The sequence below is a fragment of the Armigeres subalbatus genome, chromosome 1 (assembly GCF_024139115.2).
Source record: "Armigeres subalbatus isolate Guangzhou_Male chromosome 1, GZ_Asu_2, whole genome shotgun sequence".
NCBI lineage: Eukaryota > Metazoa > Arthropoda > Insecta > Diptera > Culicidae > Armigeres > Armigeres subalbatus.
In genome coordinates, this window is record NC_085139.1 from 160266588 (window position 1) to 160289748 (window position 23161).

Genomic DNA, 23161 nt, shown 5'->3' on the forward strand with positions numbered 1-23161 from the left:
TAAGCGTTTTCTCTGGGGCCCCCTATGAAGGTCCAGGAAACAAAACAAAAATGTCCCCTCCTACAGGTTCCCCGCGAGAATTCCGTGATATTCCGGGAGTGGCCAATGAGATTTTTCACTTTTCGCAAAGACTACTGAAGGTTTTTCGCAAGAGACCGTTAAAAATAAGCATGATACATTTTGGTCTACAAATGAAAATGTCCCCCATACAGGTTCCACCAGGGCAATCCGTGATGCTCCAGAAATGGCCAATGAGGTCTTTGGTACCGTTTCTACAGATCCAATGCGTTCTTTACTGACCCACTAGAAGTTTATTCGTGAGTAATCATGTAAAATGAGCTGTCGCATGACACGCTTTGATCTGCAAACAGAAAAAAAATGATCCTACAGGTTCCCCGGAGAATCCCATGTTGTTCCAGAAGTGGCCAATGGGGTCTTTGGCTCCTTACAAAGACAACACAGGTGTATTCGCCAAAAACGTGAAGATCGCGCTATCACATGACCTGTTTTGTTGGAAAACAGAAATGTTACCTCCTACATACGCTGACCAGATCATTTCGATGAAAAAACGGGACGAACGCACTTGCAAAACGAGTAATGTCAAAAACGTTGTGACAAAATTTAAGAGCTATGGGAATTTCAGAATTTTTGGGCTTCGAGGTGAACCGGTCCAGGGCCGAAAACCTCACTAATAAAGATAATAATAATAATAATAATTTTTGGGCTTAATTTTACGTGTAAGAAGTTAAAGAATTTTTTTAAAGTGAATCATTCACCAGCATAACCTTCTATTATATTCAGATAGTTGTGGAAAATACATGAGCATGAGCATGATGACCATGCATTTCGTAGTTGCTACTCCGTTGTCGACCAGAACAATCACAATTGCACAGGGAACCAATGGATGGAAGCATGAGATTTGCTCTCCAACCTCAATGTGCGCAGTCCAAGAGCTCTAGTATTTTGGGTGGTCGATAACGGTTCTGGCCACGTCCTCACGGTCATCGGGGAGAATACCTTTGCACCCGCCACGAGTTCCTGCGGAGAAAACCTTTTTTCATGAATATAAGTGAGGGAAAATCGTCGGATGAGAATAAATGTAATTTTAATTATTTCCATGAATATGGTTGGCGCATGTGAATGAATGTTAAATTTAATCAATTCACAGTCCTTTTTGGTTGAAATTGATAAATTACCCCAGAAGAAGCCTCACGCCTCAGGAATCTTGTCAATTGGTTTTGTTCCCATGTGCTGCCAAAACGGCGGGACTTTAGCATTAAGATTGTTACGGTGTAATTCGTAGATTGAACACTAGTGATACTCATATTATCTTTTGAGATCCATATCTAGAATGCTATCAGAAATCAAGAAGGGTGATCCTTGATTCTAGTCTTAAACAAAAATAACAAAAGCATGAGGATTACATGAGATTACTTAACTGTTCACGTAAGGGCCACGTGCCACAGCCTGATATGTGTAAGGACATAAACGGGAACCTTCTTACGAATGAGCGTGAGATGATCCAAAGGTGGCGGCAGCACTACGAAGAGCACCTGAATGGCGATGTGGCAGACGAAGATGGCGGTATGGTGATGGACCTTGGAGAACGCGCGCAGGACATAATTTTACCGGCTCCGGAGATTGACCGGCTGAAGAACAACAAAGCCCCTTGGGTTAACCAACTACCAGGAGAGCTATTTAAACACGATGGTGAGGCACTGGCTAGAGCGCTGCACTGGGTCATTAACAGGATTAACACGTGTGGTACAATTTTCAATAAATCCATCCAGCTATTTGGCCTCGCCGACGACATAGATATTATGACACGTAACTTTGAGAAGACGAAGTACATGATAGGAGAGGTTCAAGAGAAGACAATGTGAGCCATCCACCGCGAGTTTGCATCGGTGGTGACGAAATCGAGGTGGTAGAAGAATTTGTGTACTTGGGCTCACTGGTGACTGCCGAAAATGAAACCAGCAGAGAAATTCGGAAACGCATAGTGGCTGGAAATCGTACGTACTTTGGACTCCGCAAGACGCTCCGATCGAATAGAATTTGACGCCGTACCAAACTGACAATCTACAAAACGCTCATTAGACCGGTAGTCCTCTACGGACACAAGACCTGGACGATGCTCGTGGAGAATCAACGCGCACTTGGAGTTTTCGAAAGGAAAGTGCTGCGTACCATCTATGGTGGGGTGCAGATGGCGGATGGTACGTGAAGGAGGCGAATGAACCACGAGCTGCATGAGCTGCTGGGAGAACCATCCATCGTTCACACCGCGCAAATCGGACGACTGCGGTGGGCTGGGCGTAGCCAGATTGTCGGACAGTAACCCGGTGAAAATGGTTCTCGACAACGATCCGACGGGCACAAGAAGGCGAGGTGCGCAGCGGGCAAGGTGGATCGATCAAGTGGAAGATGACTTGCGGACCCTCCGTAGACTGCGTGGCTGGCGACGTGTCGCCATGGACCGAGCCGAATGGAGAAGACTCTTATATACCGCACAGGCCACTTCGGCATTAGTCTGAATAAATAAATAAATAAATAATAATGAGGATTACTACTTCTGGCCCCGCCCATCTTCACCGTAACAAGGGAGAGGAATGGGCCAAACACAATTGATACGTTTGCGTGCGTTTTGGCAGTTTTCCCATGGAAAAACTGTCAAAACGCACGCAAACGTACCAATTGTGTTTGGCCCAGAAGGAAGTGTTGATGTGGTACTTACTTAAGGTGATTATACAACAAAGCCACAAATCGGCCATCTGGGAAACCACGTGCTTCTTTCGGTTGTTTTTCGAGAGCACGAGCTGAGAAAACCATTATGCACATCGTATTGATACTACGGTTTTTATGAATTTGAAATTCACCTCGGGACTAATTGCTTAATCACCTCAACGAGAGGCCACCACCTTAGCGACACCCTCATTAGTAACACGGAGTTGGATAATGAGGAAGGTAGGGAGCGGGACCATTTGGGCTGCCCGTCTATTTGGGCTATTCCCGTCCGCAACGTTAATAACTCGACTGCGTTCCAACCAAATGACTTGATTGTTTGTACATCACTAGATATCGACACTAGATAAAGTAAAACAAATCCTGGCTAATTTATAGGTTGGTTTACAGCGCGGACTCTCGGAGATTTCCGTCGGATTGTATTTTAAATTGGGACGAAATTCTAATTTTCTACATCAACATCGAAATCCCATAGATCCCGCCCACACATCATGGAAGCGAAATTTGCAGACAAGCTCTTGATCTGTAAACTGTAAAGTACGTGAGGACCAAAATCCGAACAAAATTTCCCTCGGTTTGAAACAAGATTTTGTTCACTTGATTTATAAATTATTTTTTAATGACGTCGTTTTTTTTTACAGTGGATGATTTCGAAATATTCAGAATTATTCAGAAAGACTTTGAATGATTCTTAATATTTCGAAAAGAATAAAACGATTGAAAAATATGTGGTAAAGCAGATTTGAGAAAAAAAATACCTAATTTGCAAGAAAAAAAAATCGAAAATGAACTTAATCTGGAAATTAGAATGTCTGTCCCTGCGCTTCATTTTATTGACGTTGAGGCGTGACCTGATTTTCAGGATATACTTGCCTACCAAGTTACCGGTTCCGTTCAATCCACTGATGAAATTGGCCAAATTTTAATGCCTTCGGAATAAGCAGAAAGTCAATTTAAATAAAGCGGGGCACTACTTAAGGTGCCGGGAGTGGCCAAAAAGGACTTTTGCACTTTACAAACTATTCAGACGTTTATTTTTGAGAAATTATGAAAAATGAGCTGTCGCATGACGTGTCTTTGGTTGAAAATGGGAATGTCCTCTCCTACTACTTTCCCAGAAAAATAGTAGGCAGAACAAAAATGGAAAATGGCATTGATACAAGAGGGCTAATATTTATAAATATAATAGCCCTGTTTGTCTGTCTGGAGACTAGCCAGCCAGACGCAGCACGCGGGCAAATTCTCACCGGAAAATAAAATATTTGACACTTCAATTATTTTTTACTATCAGATGCAGAAAACAAATCCAGTGACAACCTTAGACAACCGAACACAGCATTTAATGAAAAAATCACAGACAACAGACGTTGAAAATTTTGATTTCTTGAATAAAAAAACTTTGAAAAAAAAAACACTTGCCACGGGCGCTACTGCGTCTACAAATAAACTAGTATGTAATATTAGGATATATACAATTTATCGGGAGAGTCGAAATGACTTCTACGAGCATAAAAAACACACATGTGCAACGCCCAGATATTTCTTCTCAAAGAGTTGACCGATGAGTTAAAGAGAAATTTTGCAGTGCCTGCAATTCGAGATCAATCACGTAGAGGCTGAAACAAAGCCCAGATTAACAATTCGCAGCGCGCACAGCTAATAATGATTGACATTCCACCTCGACGGTATTGTTCATGGCCGTCTTCACGCTCCACGGATTTGTCCCACCATACCGCCGCCCACCAGTCTACCTACCGATATGAGAAGCACAGGAAACCAACGTAGAAGCTGCGATTCCAAATTCGCGTTTGATTGACAGTAGGAAAAAATACTGACAGCCGGTAAGACCCTCATCCTTACTGCTTTTCGGCGGAACCCACACCCGAAAAGCGCAGGCAGGTAGTTCAAAGTTCTTTGTTGCTCTCACCTGACTCGTTAGGGTCTGGGCTGAACGAAATGACATCAATGGCACGAAGATGCTTTTCACTTCTCGTTATCAAGAGTCGACCTGCTGTTCCGCTTCCAGAACATGAAACGGCAGCCAAAGATGAGTGCTGGCCAAAAATCCGCCCCTATTCCTCTACCTAAGTTCAGCAGCATCTATAGATGCTGGTTCGTATAGCAAGGCACAATTGAAACCAGCACAACCAGAGGCGTTGCTAAAATTTAAAATTCAATGAGCACATAAAGAACAACCGGAAAAGTTTTCACTTTTTCATTTATTCCAACCAAAGCTTATTTTCCATTGATGGAAGCTAGGCGCCAGGGATGCAGTAGGAGAGATAAAAAATACTCTCCATGCAAGCTGGTGGTGAGCTTGATCATTCATTAAAATGCGGTAACCAAATTTGTAGACACCGGCTAGCGACTTATCTTTTAGTTCGGCATGAATGAGGAAAAGTTTCTTTTGAGGAAACTTTTCTAAAATGGTGAATAGCCACTATCATCCTCTACACACACTCCGAAATAACGCATTGAAATAAGTTTCGAATCAACATTCATTGTAATGGATGGATTTTTTTTCCAGAAAAAAGCAAAACTGAAGGAATTAGATAAATATAATATAATAATACATTTATGTTTATTTGGTGGGCTTCGTGGCCGTGCGGTTAGCGACGTCAATCGTCTAAACGCATGTGCTGTGGAGTGTGGGTTCGATTCCCACCCCGGTAAGGAGAAAACTTTTCGTAAAGCGGAAAGTTCTCCACTGGTCCACTGGGTGTTGTGTAAATGTCCTTGTCCGTTGTCTCATGCTAGATGTTAAGTGTTCAGTCTGTGCGACCTCTGGTCGAAGACGGTGATTCTGTCTTTAAAATGTCAGATAATTTAATTTAAAATTTCTCATTTGTCGTAGAACGTAACGAAACCAAAATTATTATTTTAATAACTTAGTAATTTGATACTTGTGATGTAATTGTAATTAGGTATGTTAATTTAGACAGTTTCAAATCAGACCAAAAGTGGTTTAGAAGATGTGTTGTGAGTGACTGTCTCACCTATCAGTTGAAACGGAAACATCGCTGGATTTTTTAACACAACCATCATAGTTTTCTCTAGAGAAAACTTTAAACAAAGATTCAAAGCCAAACTAAACAAATTGTCTTAGTGTACAATTTTCTATTAGACAATTAATGATGCATTTCAATTATGGGCATTTAGCAGTTTAGCACCGTGTCCACATAAGGGCAGTGGGATGGCTGTCTTAAGGGCTCCATACACGCTCTTATATGTTGTATAAATTTGACTCCTTCTTCTTATTGGCATTACATCCCCACACTGGGACAGAGCCGCCTTGCAGCTTATTGTTCATTAAGCACTTCCACAGTTATTAACTGCGAGGTTTCTAAGCCGGGTTACCATTTTTGCATTCGTATATCATGAGGCTAACACGATGATACTTTTATGCCCAGGGAAGTCGAGACAATTTCCAATCCGAAAATTGCCTAGACCGGCACCGGGAATCGAACCCAGCCACCCTCAGCATGGTCTTGCTTTGTAGCCGCACGGCTTACCGCACGGCTAAGGAGGGCCCCAAAAATTTGACTCCGCCCCCAGGAAATTTGGTTCGGTCGGAGCCCCTTCCCATAGAGCCTTTCGAACCTCTTGAAGAAAGGCTTCCGAGTCTCTTGAAAGGCGGTTTTCGAGCCACTTAAAAATGTCTCTGAGCTGCCTGAAAGTATGCTTCCAAGCCTCTTGGAAAAAGAATTCCGAGCTTTTTGAAGAGAGGGTTCCGAGCCTCTTGAAAGGCCCTTCGAGCCATTTTATGGAAGGCTTTCGAGCCACTTGAAAGAACGCTTCTGAGGCTCTTGAAAATACGCATCCAAGCCTCTTTAAAAAAGAATTCCTAGCATCTTGATGGGATGTTTTCGAGCTCTTGAAAGGAGACAAAGTCCCGCTGTTCAGACAGAGAACAATCTTATTGAAAGCGCGCCTCTTATTAATTTTTCCTTGAGAAAACAGAACAGTAATACTGTTATTTGGCCGGAGTCCTAGCCACATCCTTGCCTTCCTTCTATAATATCATTAGTAGAGATACCACAACTTATTGTCCTAGCTCGAAAAACAGATTAAGGAAGATAGTTTCCGAGTTTCCGAGCCTATTAAAACTAGGCTTTCGTGTCACTTGGAAGGAAGCTTCCGGGCATCTTGGAAGGAGGCTTCCGAGAATCGTAGAATGCTTCCAATTCTCTCGCAACCAAACAACTAAGCTTTTCAGGAAAACATCTTCATGTTTCTCAAATTAAGGCTTCTGAATCTGTAGACACTAGACACTAGACACGAGCTCAATAAAGTCTAATTTAAGGAACCGGAGTGGTGCTGGTCAGGCTCAGTGGCTTCCGGAAACCTGGTTCCCTGAGGGAAGTGGCCATTTTTCGATTTGATCCGAAACCCACCTTGCGACGTCTCAAACTTCATGATTTCGCGAAACGAGGTCAATAGTGTCTAATTTGAGGTACCTTAGTGGTTATGCTCAGGCTCCGAGGCATTCCGGGGACCTGTCCCCCCCGGGGAAGTGGCCACTTTTTAATTTGATCCGAAATCCATCTTGCGACGTCTCAAACTTCATGATTTTGCGAAACGAGCTCAATAGAGTCTAATTTGAGGTACCTAAGTGGTTCTGGTCAGGTTCCGTGGCATTCCGGGGACCTGGTTCCCCCGTGGAAGTGGCCACTTTTTGATATGTTCTGAAACCCATCTTCCGACCTCTCAAACTTCATGATTTCGCGAAACGAGCTCAATAAAGTCTAATTTAAGGTACCGGAGTGGTGCTGGTCAGGTTCCGTGGCATTCCGGAAACCTGGTTCCCTCTGGGAAGTGGCCACTTTTCGATTTGCTCCGAAACCCATATTGCGACGTCTCAAATTTCATGGTTTCACGAAACGAACTCAATAGAGTCTACTTTGAGGTACCTGAGTGGCGCTGGTCAGGTTCCGGGCATCCCGGGGACCTTGTTTCCCCCGGGAAAGTGGCCACTTTTCGATTTGACCCCAAACCCATCTTGCGACGTCTCAAACTTCATGATTTCGCGAAACGTGTTCAACAGATTTTAATTTGAGGTACCTGAGTGGTGCTGGTCAGGTTCCGTGGCATCCCGGGGACCTGGTTCCCCTGGGGAAGTGGCCACTTTTCGATTTGATCTGAAACCCATCTTCCGACCTCACAAACTCCATGATTTCGCGAAACGAGCTCACTAAAGTCTAATTTAAGGTACCGGAGTGGTGCTGGTCAGGTTCCGTGGCAGTCCAAAAACCTGGTTCCCTCGGGGAAGTGGCCACTTTTCAATATTATCCGAAACCCATTTTACGACGTCTCAAACTTCATGATTTCGCGAAACGAACTCAAAAGAGTCTAATTTGAGGTACCTGAATGGTTCTGGTCAGGTTCCGTTGCATTCTGAGGACCTGGTTCCCCGGGGAAGTGACCATTTCTCGGGGAAGTGACCACTTTCAGCCAAAAACCCATCTTGCGACGATCATGATTTCGCGAAACGAACTCAATAGAGTCTAATTTGAGGTACCGGAGTAGTGCTGGTTAGGTTCCGTGGCATTCCGGGGACCTGGTTCCCCCGGAGAAGTGACCACCTTTCGATTTGATCCGAAACCCATCTTGCGACGTCTCAAACTTCATGATTTCGCGGGGTCAACGAGGTCAATAGAGTCTAATTAGGTACCTGAGTGGTGCTGGTCAGGTTCCGTGACATCCCTGGAACCTGGTTGTACCAGGTCCCTTTTTGATGTGATCTGAACCCCATTTTCCGTCGTATCAAACTTCATGATTTCGCGAAACGAGATCAGTATAGTCTAATTCAAGATACCTTAGTGGCGCTGGTCAGGTTCAGTGGCATTCCAGCAACCTAATTCCCCCGGGGAAGTGGCCACTTTTTTCAGTGATCTGAAATCCATTTGAGACGTCTCAAACTTCATGATTTCGCGAAACGAGGTCAATAGATTCTATTTTGAGGTATCTGAATGGTGTTCGTCAGGTTTCGTGACATTCCGAGAACCTGGTTTTCTCGGGGATGTGAGAATCTGGTTTATTTTTTTTTTTTTTATGCATTTTGAAACCCATCCTGTATCGTATCAAACTTTTGTTTTTATTCATATATTTATTTTGTAGGCACTCTGTGTTCTTAACCGCTACTGTGCCCACACAGAATCTATTTTTAGATATCCATAATTCGTTATTGTTGGCGTTGCCAGTTCATCGTGAGTCCATTTTGTCCGTTTGTCCATGTCGTCTGTCCAATGATCGTTACATTGTTCCGTTGCCATTTATTCGGGTAACGTTGGAGGAATGCCTCCGAGCAGAACAAGTCGTCAGTAGTCGTCATCAGGCAGCCGTATGGTAAGGCGCGTACCCCAAAACCCGTGGCCACTTTCCCGGGGGAACCAGGTTCCTGGAATGCCACGCAACCTGACAAGCATCACTCAGGTACCTCAAATTAGACTCTGTTGAGCTTGTTTCGCGAAATCATGAAGTTTGAGACATCGCAAGATGGGTTTCGAATGAAATCGAAAAGTGGCCACTTCCCCGGGGGAACCAGGTCCCCGTGAATGCCACGGAACCTGACCAGAAACACTTAGATACCTCAAATTAGACTCTATTGGCCTCGTTTTGCAAATTCATGAAGATTGAGACGTCGCAAGATGGGTTTTGAATCAAATCGAAAAGTGGCCACTTCCCCGGGGGAACCAGGTCCCCGGAATGCCACGGAACCTAACCAGAATCACTTAGATACCTTAAATTAGACTCTATTGAGCTCGTTTCGCATATTCATGAAGATTGAGACGTCGCAAGATGGGTATCGGTTCAAACCGAAAAGTGTCCACTTCCCCGAGGGAACCAGGTCCCCGGAATGCCACGGAACCTGACCAGAACCACTTAGGTAACTCAAATTAGACTCTTTTGAGCTTGTTTCGCGAAATCATGAAGTTTGAGACATCGCAAGATGGGTTTCAGGTCATATCAAAATATGGCCACTTTCCCGGGGGAACTAGGTTCCTGGAATGCCACGCAACCCGACAAGCACCACTCAGGTACCTGAAATTAGACTCTGTTTTGCTTGTTTCGCGAAATCATGAAGTTTGAGACATCGCAAGATGGGTTTCGAATTAAATCGAAAAGTGGCCACTTCCCTGGGGGAACCAGGTCTCCGGAATGCCACGGAACCTGACCAGAACCACTTAGAAACCTCAAATTAGAATCCATTGAGCTCGTTTCGCAAATTCATGAAGATTGAGACGTCGCAAGATGGGTATCGGTTCAAACCGAAAATTGGCCACTTCCCCGGGGGAACCAGGTCCCCGGAATGCCACGAAACCTGACCAGAACCATTTAGGTACCTCAAATTAGACTCTGTTGAGCTCGTTTCGCGAAATCAAGAAGTTTGAAACATCGCAAGATGGGTTTCGGATCGAATCGAAAAGTGGCCACTTCCCCGGGGGAACTAGGTTCCTGGAATGCCACGCAACCTGACAAGCACCACTCAGGTACCTCAAATTATACTCTGTTGAGCTTGTTTTGCGAAATCATAAAATTTGAGACATCGCAAGATAGGTTTCGAATCAAATCGAAAAGTGGCCACTTCCCCGGGGGAACCAGGTCCCCGGAATGCAACGGAACCTGACCAGAACCACTTAGGTACCTCGAATTAGACTCTATTGAGCTTGTTTCGCGAAATCATGAAGTTTGAGACATCGCAAGATGGGATTCGGATCAAATCGAAAAGTGGCCACTTTCCGGGGCAAGCAGGTCTCCGGAATGCCGCAAAACCTGTCCAAACCCACCGGGGAACCTTGGAATACGCACTATTGAACATGTCTCGTGATTTTATGTAGTAAGACACATTAAAAAATTAGTTTTAAGACTTTTAGCAAGGTCATTTGGTTTTAGAAAAAAAGGTACCCCACTCGACCCCGGAATTATTCCGGGACCATGTGGCCAATGCCAATTCTCTCTTGAATCGTCAAAATCGGTTGAGAATCAACGGAGTTATGATTTCTTGAAGTCATTTTTAGTGCCTAAAAGTATCAAGGGAAGATAAGTGAATCATCTAATTTTCTTACCATCGGCCAAGCCATTTCCAATTTCTAATTTCCGTTTTTCCTCGTCGCCAAATGTAGAAACGCTTCCGATTTGGTTGACGATCAAATTCATTACATTCAAAGTTAATTGCCGGGTATTAAGCCACCCGGAGTGGAAATTAATAACTATGTCTGAAACTCGATTATGCATATGTACAACATGTGATAGATTTAGTTCGGAAAAGGTATTGGAAGGTAACCGCCCCTTCGGTGGGATTTAATCCCACGACCCCAGTACGCTAGACAGGTGCTTTCCCTACTAAGCTACGAAGGACCTCCGTCGTCCTCCGCAGCGTAGCGGGTACTGATGAAACCAAATTCCCAGCACCAGGTCGGGTCGGGATCTGACGACCAACTGGCACAACCTCACACAACCCTACTTCATTGAGCGCCATTGCTGATGAAGCAAGTGTGTAGGAGCCGGACAATACTAAATACTCATCCTACTTGATTGGCATGTGTACAAAAATACATATGAGTGTTAGTTCTGAAAATGTATTGCGAGAGTTCGGCTGGTACCTGGTGCTGGGAATTTGGTTTCATCAGTACCCGCTAAGCTGCGGAGGACGACGGAGGTCCTTCGTAGCTTAGTAGGGAAAGCACCTGTCTAGCGTACTGGGGTCGTGGGATCAAAGCCCACCGAAAGGGCGGTACCCTCCAATACATTTTCCGAACTAAATCTATCACATGTTGTACATATGCATAATCGAGTTTCTGACATAGTGATCAAATTCATAATAATTTATTTAGGAGCGATCAATTGTGAAGTATAATGGCAAAGGTTGCTATGATTCTACACACTTAAGCGGAGAAAACATTCAATATTAGTTCAAGGATTTAAGATTTATAACTTGGATTGGACAGGTTTCCGAGATCCTTCAAATGATTCCACGCTCGATTGTAGTTCGTCGCAAATCATAGTTGAACATAATCCGCTGTTTCTTTCGAGAAAAAGTAATATCGGAGCACTTTGCCGGATTCAATAAACACCAATTGGCAACGGCGTCGAGTTGGCATTGCAGCTCGACACGATGTACCCTGACGTCTATGTGTCCATCAATCGGAACGTGGTCGATTTGTGATTCTGTCTGCAGTGGTAATCTCCAGGTGTACCGATTCGAATACCTGTGTTGAGAGTTGGTGCTGCGAATGACCATATTCTTGGAGACGGCAAAATCAATTAATCGTAGCCCGTTTTCGTTCGTCAGCCGGTGGGCGCTGAACTTTCCAATAGTCAGTCTGAACTTCTCCTCCAAGGGCCTCCTGTGATGATTTTGACGCCACGATTGCTTGGGCAACTGTCGTAATCAAGTTCGAGTTGCGCGTAGAATGCATCCTTATCATCATCAGTGCTTCCTGTGTGTGGGATATGGACGTTGATTATGCTAAAGTTGAAGAATTGAATTATTGGCCACCACTCGATAGCGCGTCTCTGCATATCGCCCATCACTATGAAAGCTGTTCTTGTATGTTGTCGCAGCTCTGGTAGATGATATAATAACCCGACTAGAAGGTCATATCAAAATTATATCAACCTATGTTATTAAGTTATACTAAATTTTTATAACAAAATTTGATAGAAACATGGTGCAGGATGTTGTTAAAATATCTAAATTTCTATCAAAAACTACACTACTGGAAACAAAAAACTATCAAATTTTGTTACAACTTTATCATAAAAATAACATATTTTGATAGAAATTTATAACAGAATCAGATACAAAATATATTGTTTCTGTTCAGTTGGAAGTTTTACAGGTCGTGATAGGTCTCCAGATTGTAATCAACAATCAGAAATTTTTGTTTTTGTTCGAACAAGAATATTTTTCAAGAACATGAAACTAACAACAATACAACTAAGGCAACCTTCTCAAATGATATCAGCGTTGTGATATCTATGGCTGGGAGACTTTGCTACATCTATTTTAATTGCCTACTGTTGGGCAATTCGGTGTTAAGCATTTTTTCAAATCATATTATGATATAATCCTGTTACAACATTTGAAGGATAATGGCTATTGAGAACAAAATTGTATCAAAACAAGTTATAAATATCACATTATGTTAAAATTGTGTTCAGTTTCTGTTATGCTCTTCTAGTCGGGAACCCCTAAACGTTTGCACCCGGTCTTTGAAAACATCGGCGAGTATGTGTGTGCTTCCGATGAAGTTGAGAGACTTGTAGTTCCAAGCAAGACCCAAGCTGCCAAGCGCTAGTCCTATTTCGTCGCTGTGATCTTCGCCGATTGTTCAGGTCCGTATTTTCTTGCTGATTGATTGTTGCCAGATTTTTAAAGCCTGACTTGAAAGACCTGACACCAAACCCCCTAAATTTTCGGATAACTTTTCCACCCAAATTTCCGGTGGATTTCAGGTACGCAAAGTTCCAACATCATCCCAATTTTTAACTAAACGAACAACAAAGTATTGATATCTTTTCCTTTACTCGTTGAAGACATTTTATTCTGATTCTGGCATTTATATTCTGAAGCAAAGTGTTTCACACGTTTTCCAATGTGAGCGCTTGGGGGGCTTTTCCCCTAATTATGAAAACCGACCAAATTGTTGCTTTATTTTGTAATTTTTTAGATGGGATGAATTTGTGACAGTAGACAGTGACAATGATGAAAAATGGAACAAGTCGTAGATCTTTTGTAGGTAAGGAATAAGGGGTCTTGAAAATAATGTATTTCTTATCCACACTATAGGAGAATTTATCTGTAAAAAATAAAACGCAAACACTTTGAACAATACCTTGCAAAAAAATAACTTGCATCGCATTCTCTCCCACTTCGCGTTTGAATAAATAATTTGCTGCTTTCCACGGCAAACCCGCTTTGATAACCTATCAGTATCACGGCCTCCCACTCGCTACAATCTGAACGAATAGTGCCCGAGGGCCCCAATCCGCTCTACCAGCGATGACGCGTGGATTAAAACGCGAAAGCACTGAGCTGAGCACTTCGCATAACTTGCCTTGGAAATCAGTGTCGTACACCGCACATACTCCCGATTTCGGCTGGATATTTTTCAACCCACCGCCGGCAAAATAACTCCATTGTCATCAATTTATCTGATAAGCACATCATAAATCCTTTTATTTAATATTTATTAACGTCGGCAGGATGTAGGCACATAGGAGACAGAGAGCTATGCATTGCGAGCCCGCCACTGACAAGCATAGAGATAGGTCCGCTGTCTCCCCGAACCCGAAGCCCTATTCGATAAATTTCCATAATCGGGTTAAAATACAAAAACTGCACCACCAGCGAAACCGAAATCGTGATAGTGGGTGGATAATGTGCGCGAACCACGAATATGGGCGAATAAAAAGGTTAAACGTTTTAAAACGAGGCTTAAAGCAAATCGACTCAAATCTCAGCATGATTTGTGGTTAATCGAAAGGAAACCGAATGTTGGGCTGTATTATATAGGATTAAGGTGACTCAAACGTGAACGTCACGGCGCGCTGTGATATTTTCCCCATTTGGATTCGTGCTAACCATATTGTGTTAGATAATAACTGTGAAAGTGTTCAATGAATACTAAACTCAAAGGCGAAAATGTCTTAGTTATTCAAAACTTGGGTCATTTTTGCCGAATGTATTGATTCGCATCTTAGTTCAAGTAGTCCGTAATTATGTGATCAGGTTTATGAAACCTGTGTCAACTCACTGTGGAGCAGAATTGTTTAGGGTCTGTTCACAAATTACGTAACGCAAAAATCCAAGTTTTTGACACCTTCCCTCCCCCTCGTAAAAAAAGTAATATTTTTGGTACCCCCATTTTTTGGAGGCCCCCATGTAACGCGTAACTGTGAAAAACCAATTTCCCTTCTCTGAAGCATTTGGGTTTTGGTATTTTTTGAACACTGTTAGAATTGGGACGGTACATGATTAATAATCAAAGATATCAAGAATGTAGCTAGCAGAAACGACAATAGAATTTGCGATCATAACCATTTACATAGTTGCGGAACTGTGGTGTCGAGAAATACAATAATCGCTTGGTATTTTTCCGCATATCAGTCCCGCTATGTTAGCATGCTTGATTTCGATAATGACTAATATACGATAACGATAATCAGCAATCACTTCAATCAGTGATTAAAAAAAAGACATTCAAATGAATTTTTATTCACGTTATGCGTAACATTTGGTAATACCCACCCCCTCCCCCACCTTTTTGTATAACAAAGTATAACGCAAGTTGGACCTCTGCCTCCCCCCCCACCCCCCCAGAAGCGTTACGAAATGTGTGAACAGACCCTTATGGATTCTGTTTGTTTCGTTTTGGCAAAGCTTGTTGACGGATATATGCAAACTTTCACACCCATACAAAAGTGCAGACGACTTATTCACAATGGCCGGAACAAATATGAATTCCTTCTTTTGTCATGTTGGTCTTTGGATAACGAAGGGGTGGAAAATAAAAAATAAATGGATAAATTTGTAAGATCGTCAAACTCATCAGTTTTCTTTAACAATGTTCTAGGAAAGCTCAATATTTTATTTATTTCTCAATCAGATTTTGATTCACACCAGCCCCCCCCCCCCCCCCCCCCCCCAAAAAATACAATACAGCCACAAAAAATCGAGGGGAAAACAATGTTTGTTTCGGCCTAACGAGTAACAAAAAACATAATAATCCACCTAGCATTGGTGGTGCCTTTCTCGCGCATTATAAAAATGAGAAAAACACATAAGAGAGGTCAAATTAGCACTTTAGGAAGATAGATTTTACCATTGGCGTAACTAACGAAAAATTCTAGGGGGGGCTAACTTTTTTTTTCTAATTTTATAAACACAAAAAAAGTCGACCCAAATCATGTAAACTGTTCGCAAACTGGCCTTCAGCTATTTCAACATATCCATTGACGACTTGAACATTACAAATAATGTTCATCGAGGTTCAGCGCTGACTTAAAAAATCTAGAGATGTCTTAGGACTCTCGGAAACTCGGAAACGTACCAATTTTGAAGGAACTTAGCAATACATTCATCTTCCTTTTACTTCCACTATTTTGTTTTTACGTGTTCTCACATTTTCCCCGTGTCGTAACATTTTCCCCTAAGACGCTCAAAACTAATTATTAATTTAATAAATTCATCTGGAAGAATTATGAGTTTTCCACACTTAAATTTTAGTTGCCTCTCCTTGAAATCTTTTGGGATGCCTTGGTAATCCTTTTAGAAAGGCCATGCATCCTTTGAGACCATATCAGAGCTAAAGATCACACGTTCGGGTTAGTAAAAAACTCTAAAAAAGTAGTAGTTTTTGGCTGTTCCAGTTTTGTAACGCGGCAAAAAAGAGTTCAATTCTTCATCCGGTTTCGATAATCTATTTTACCTTTTTCTAGGATTGGAAGTTTTTTTTTTGTACATCATGAAAATAATAAAATAAATTACCGAAACCGTCAGATGCAAAAATAAACTTATTTTTACCGCGTTACAGGACTGTCACTACACGCTCCGTTATGTATATCCACAGTCTAGCATTGATTCTGAAAAAGCTTTACAATATTAAATGAGTTTTGCTACAAAAATTTAATGAAAATCAGAGTTGGCTCGGTGGTTTAAGCATCCTATGACTCTTTGAATCTAAGACAATTTGCCAAAAAAATTACGTAAAAATTACTAAAAATAAATATTAAGACTCAGTATTTCCCTTGTTTGTATAGGTTTTTTTTCAGTCTATGTTACTTCTATTATTTTATCAATCAGCATTGAATCAGCTCAAAATCACTGTTCCTACTTACACCTCCCTAAGTAATAATTTCTGGTGCTGGATGGGTAAAGGATGTATTTTGGACCACCCTTACAGGGGCTTTTATTTTGGACCACCAAGAGGAATTCGCATTCGAAAAAGCCGTCGAACTGGTGGTCCAAAATACTTCTTTAACCCTAATCAAGGGAGCCTAATATCCTTCGTTTTCAACATTTTTATCGCGAAACATAATAATTGTTCAAAGTTTGAATACTTGATAAAATAGATTCAACTAGTTCGTAGAGAGATGATGGAGAGAATCCATTGCTTACAGTTACGTCTTCATGTGACCAGAGAGCTAGATATGAGCAATAGTAATAGAAAGTGACCACAATTCTAGGGGGGCTAATTTGGTCCTAAGTGGGGCTATAGCCCCCCCTAGCCCCCCTGTAGTTACGCCAATGGATTTTACTATTTCCATCTATTTATGTCTATTTGCAGACGTTTACATGTATTGCAGCAGTTTCTGTAAAAAAAATCTGTCGATTTTGATTTTTTTTTTCAAGTGGCAAAAAATAATGTTTTTTTTTTAATAACTCTGGATTGCGTTCGATCGATTGCGGCCGAACGAGCCAATGTTAAAAAAACAACAACTGAACTGCATTTCGCGTCGGTTGCAACTTGTTGCGAGCAAATGGGATAATGTTAACTACCAAAAAGTGTGTCTCACATTTTTGTACATATACACAAACTCCCCATATACACACATACAGACATTGGGAGCAGCAGGGACTATATGTCCAAGGGCTTTAATTAATTAATTAATTAATTGTTTATTCGTCTTCGATTGGATCGTACAGACTACTCTTATTCTAAGTTCCTTATTCTAGATTTGAAACAATACTTGGACACGTTAAAATCAAACAAATTACAAACATTATTAAAAGCTCTAAGGCAAGAGCTAAAGGGATTATTGTATCCGTACGTTGTTCGGTGGGTTGGGACAGCGAGTAAATCAGCGTGACGCAGACTATGGCTAGGTATGCTCAACTGTACATCCACGAGCAAGTCCGGACAGTCTATGTTACTGCTGATGATGTCATACACTACAAGTCTTCTGAAGGTGAGTCGTCTAGTTGAGAGTAGTTCCAGGTTAATTAGCTGACATCGGGCTCTATAGTCAGGTAAGTGCATTGGATCGTTCCACGGTAGGTGCCGAAGTGCAAAACGGATGAACTGCTTTTGAACTCGTTCAATGCGAATCACTTGGGTCGTATGGTACGGCGTCCAAATAGGGGCAGCATATTCTAAAATACTCCTCACAAGTGCACAGTACAGAGCTTTCAAGGTGTAAACATCGGTGAAATGAGCTGCATTCCTACGAATAAATCCAAAAACTGCGAATGCCTTCGCCGTTATTGCATAAATATGTTCGTTGAACCGCAATTTCGAGTCCATTGTAACGCCCAAGTCACGAATCGACGAAACACGCTCTAGTGCAGCATCGGCAAAAGTATAGCTGTACATTATTGGGGATATGATTCGGCAGAAGTTGATGACTTTACATTTCGCCACATTCATGCTCATTCCGTTTTCATCGCACCAACGGCGGAGTACGTCAATATCAGTTTGAAGAGCAACACAATCCAGCAAAGAGTGTATTACTCTGAAAATTTTGAGGTCGTCAGCGTACAGAAGCTTTGCAGAGGTAAGGTAGTTGGTCAAGTCATTGATATACAGGATAAACAGTAAAGGTCCCAGCACGCTGCCCTGGGGCACACCCGAGGTAATGCTGAAAGTCCTAGACCGTGAGGCATCAACACGAACGAAAGCCTTTCTGCCAGTCAGGTATGACATTATCCAATCTGCTATCCATTCAGGGAAACCCAAGTGGCGTAACTTTGCAACGGCATGTTGGTGAGGCACGGTGTCGAAAGCTTTCGAAAAATCTACGTATACGGAGTCCACCTGATTGCGCTTCTCGACTTCACGGAAGAGCGCATTAGAATAGCATAGCAGATTCGTTGTACTACAGCGTTGAGGAAGAAAACCGTGCTGATGAATTGAAATGAGTGGTTTAACAGCAGATAACAAAACTTTATGAACTAATGATTCAAGAAGTTTTCCAACACAACAAAGAATGGAAACTCCACGGTAGTTATTAACTTTGCGCAAACTTCCAGATTTGTGAATTGTAATCATCGTTGCTGTTTTCCATAGCCCAGGAAACGTTTTTTCACTCAACGATCTGTTGAAAAGTAGTGTTAGTGGAGCCGCTAGTGATTCAGCACAGGCTTTCAGCAGGAAAGGTGTTAGGCCATCCACTCCGGCACCTTTTGAAGCATCTAAATCGCGAAGAGCTTTCAACACTTCTAGGTCGGAGAACAGGAAGGGCGCGAGGTCAATATCGTGCGGTAGAACATTCGAAAAACTACCTGGGTGAGTTTGCGGAGGGTTCACACTGAACACACTCTGAAAAAAGTCCGCAAAGAGGTTCGCAGCTTCATCAGATGTGGTAGCTGTAGTGTCGCCATAAACAACATTGTTCGGAACTTGATTAGCCGTCTTTTGCGATTTGATAAATCTCCAAAACCTGGACGGATTATTTTTAAGATTTGATTGGAGGTCGTCCATATATCTTCGGTAACTGGCATCGAGGAGGTCGTTGTAAGAGGTTTCTACCTGATGGAGGGAAACTCTGTTCCCGTCAGTTTTGTTAGCGATGTACTGTTTGCGTAGCTTCCTCAATCTGTTTCGCAGGTTTCTGAGTTGAGCATTCCACCACGGCTTGTTATTAACACCTCGATTAATGCGACGACGGCGAGGTCCTCACGCCACGGCCTCTGCGAGTTGGGGGGGCCTGCCTAGAACGTACTGGGGTTCGGAAGTGGGCTCTGTTAAATCTCTTTTTGTAGAGATCTCTTTTTGCTGCATGAGTATGTAAACGTGTACTATACACATGTGGAAGTGTTAGCTTCACAAATGGATTGTGAGTGATTAGACTATGCGTCAAATTTAGGAATCTCGGGCTCATTGTAAGTTGGTTAGTTAGCTTAGTTGGTTAAAGCACCAGTCTAGTGTACTGAGGGTCGTGGGTTCGAGTGGAAAGTGGTTACCTGCAATACATTTTTCAAATCAAAATCTTCATATTGTACATATTCACATCTGAGTTTTCAGAACATAGTAAATTAATGTCCAAGTAGGGTGGTTTAATACTCGGAACATAGTCAATTAACTTTGATAGAACCAAAGTTAATTGTCTATTTTCCGGGTATGGGACCACCCGACTTGGACATTAATTTACAATGTTCTGAAAACTCAGATGTGAACATGTACATTAAATGGAAGATTATGATTTTTTTATGTCTTTATTTGTGAGACTTTCAGCACAAGGCTGGCTCGTCTTGTAGATTATGATTTAAAAAAATGCATGCTGATGTATTGTATAGTTAAGACTGTTATGTATCATTCGAAGTCAATGTTAGTTCTGTTGATACGAAAAGATGAGGAGGTTTTTCGTCCATTTGAGAAAGTATATGTTCAAGCACTACTCGAACGGGCTTTTCCAAAAGATATTTAAGGTACAAGATAAAGACTGTCGCTTTGGTTCCCTTTGTTCTGCTGTCCGAAACATGTTGGGTACCGAACTACCAAATCGTATGTATTTTTCCTTCATTTACATTTCACCCTATCCTCGCCAGCTACGGATGTTCCGGACAGCGACGACAGCGACAATCTTTATCTTGTAACTAAAATATCTTTTGCTTTTCCCTGTTCCCAATAAAAAATAATAAAGAATAAAGGCCGTTCTTTTGTTTGCATAAATGAAATATGAGTCCTGTCCAGCGATGGAAATCGGACGAACATGATCCGATTCAACGTTTATCCTACACTGTACAGATCGCGATCTGTACAATTTACGAACAACATTGAGTTCCCATCTTTCACGATTGAGTGTTATTACCTTGGACACTCGCACATAACAAAATATTGCAAGATTGAGTATTGCTCTGAGAAATGAGTTACTCTAGCCCTTCTACCTACGAACGAATCGTGACAACTATTTGCCCCTAGAGCGTGAGTGTCTTTCTGTTTTCTTTGCATGACTACACGCGGGACGTTGAGCGCGCTTGCTTAATTATGTGCACTGTAGATTGAAGCCCCTCAACTAATTATTTAACATTATGTGTACTTTGTTCCCATTTTAGTTCTGTAGTTTCGAAAACTTCGATCACTATCCAACAAAATTGAACTTTTTTTCGCTCCCTTCAACCATTTTTAATGTACTCAATAGATTTTTTTACGCTGAATTCAGGTACGTATTCAGATTTTCTGTAACACGTCCAGTTTTTGAGAAAAACGCATTTTAATTCAGAAAAGTACGTATTTTCATAGAAATTTGGTTTCTATCCCCTGCCAAGCTGAATTTTGGCTCCTCACTTTTAGAATAAAGTTTGAATTTTGTAGAATGGGCATTGTAGAATGCATGTGGGTTGTTGGATTTCATTTGGCACGTACAATTGTTGTGAAAAACGGAATTTCATTCACAAAAGTACGTCTTTTCATAGAAATTTGGTTTCTCTGCTCTGCAAAGCAGAATTTCGGCTCCTCACTTTTAGAATAAAGTTTGAATTTTGTATAATGGGCCTTATAGAATGCATGTGGGTTGTTGGATTTCATTTGGCACGTACATTGGTTGTGAAAAACGGAATTTCATTCACAAAAGTACGTCTTTTCATAGAAATTTGGTTTCTCTGCTCTGCAAAGCAGAATTTCGGCTCCTCACTTTTAGAATAAAGTTTGAATTTTGTAGAATGTGCCTTGTAGAATGCATGTGGGTTGTTGGATTTCATTTGGTACGCACATTTGTTGTGAAAAACGGAATTTCATTCACAAAAGTACGTATTTTCAAAGGAATTTGCTTCCTCTCCTCTGCAAAACGGAATTTTTGGCTCCTCACTTTCAGAATAAAGCTTGAATTTTGTAGAATGGGCCTTGAAGAATACATGCGGGTTGTTGGATTTTATTTGGCACGTACATTTGTTGTTAAAAACGGAATTTCATTCACAAAAGTACGTCTTTTCATAGAAATTTGGTTTCTCTGCTCTGCAAAGCAGAATTTCGGCTCCTCACTTTTAGAATAAAGTTTGAATTTTGTAGAATGGGCATGGTAGAATGCATGTGGGTTGTTGGATTTCATTTGGCACGCACATTTGTTGTGAAAAACGGAATTTCATTCACAAAAGTACGTATTTTCAAAGGAATTTGCTTCCTCTCCTCTGCAAAACGGAATTTTTGGCTCCTCACTTTCAGAATAAAGCTTGAATTTTGTAGAATGGGCCTTGAAGAATACATGCGGGTTGTTGGATTTCATTTGGCACGTACAATTGTTGTGAAAAACGGAATTTCATTCACAAAAGTACGTCTTTTCATAGAAATTTGGTTTCTCTCTTCTGCAAAGCTGAATTTCGGCTCCTCACTTTTAGAATAAAGTTTGAATTTTGTATAATGGGCATGGTAGAATGCATGTGGGTTGTTGGATTTCATTTGGCACGCACATTTGTTGTGAAAAACGGAATTTCATTCACAAAAGTACGTATTTTCAAAGGAATTTGCTTCCTCTCCTCTGCAAAACGGAATTTTGGCTCCTCACTTTCAGAATAAAGCTTGAATTTTGTAGAATGGGCCTTGTAGAATACATATGGGTTGTTGGATTTTATTTGACACGTACATTTGTTGTTAAAAACGGAATTTCATTCACAAAAGTACGTATTTTCAAAGGAATTTGCTTCCTCTCCTCTGCAAAACGGAATTTTGGCTCCTCACTTTCAGAATAAAGCTTGAATTTTGTAGAATGGGCATTGTAGAATGCATGTGGGTTGTTGGATTTCATTTGGCACGTACAATTGTTGTGAAAAACGGAATTTCATTCACAAAAGTACGTCTTTTCATAGAAATTTGGTTTCTCTGCTCTGCAAAGCAGAATTTCGGCTTCTTACTTTGAGAATAAAGTTTGAATTTTGTATAATAGGCCTTGAAGAATACATGCGGGTTGTTGGATTTTATTTGGCACGTACATTTGTTGTTAAAAACGGAATTTCATTCACAAAAGTACGTCTTTTCATAGAAATTTGGTTTCTCTGCTCTGCAAAGCAGAATTTCGGCTCCTCACTTTTAGAATAAAGTTTGAATTTTGTAGAATGTGCCTTGTAGAATGCATGTGGGTTGTTGGATTTCATTTGGTACGCACATTTGTTGTGAAAAACGGAATTTCATTCACAAAAGTACGTATTTTCAAAGGAATTTGCTTCCTCTCCTCTGCAAAACGGAATTTTGGCTCCTCACTTTCAGAATAAAGCTTGAATTTTGTAGAATGGGCCTTGTAGAATACATATGGGTTGTTGGATTTTATTTGACACGTACATTTGTTGTTAAAAACGGAATTTCATTCACAAAAGTACGTATTTTCAAAGGAATTTGCTTCCTCTCCTCTGCAAAACGGAATTTTGGCTCCTCACTTTCAGAATAAAGCTTGAATTTTGTAGAATGAAGCTTGTAGAATACATGTGGGTTGTTGGATTTTATTTGACACGTACATTTGTTGTGAAAAACGGAATTTCATTCAC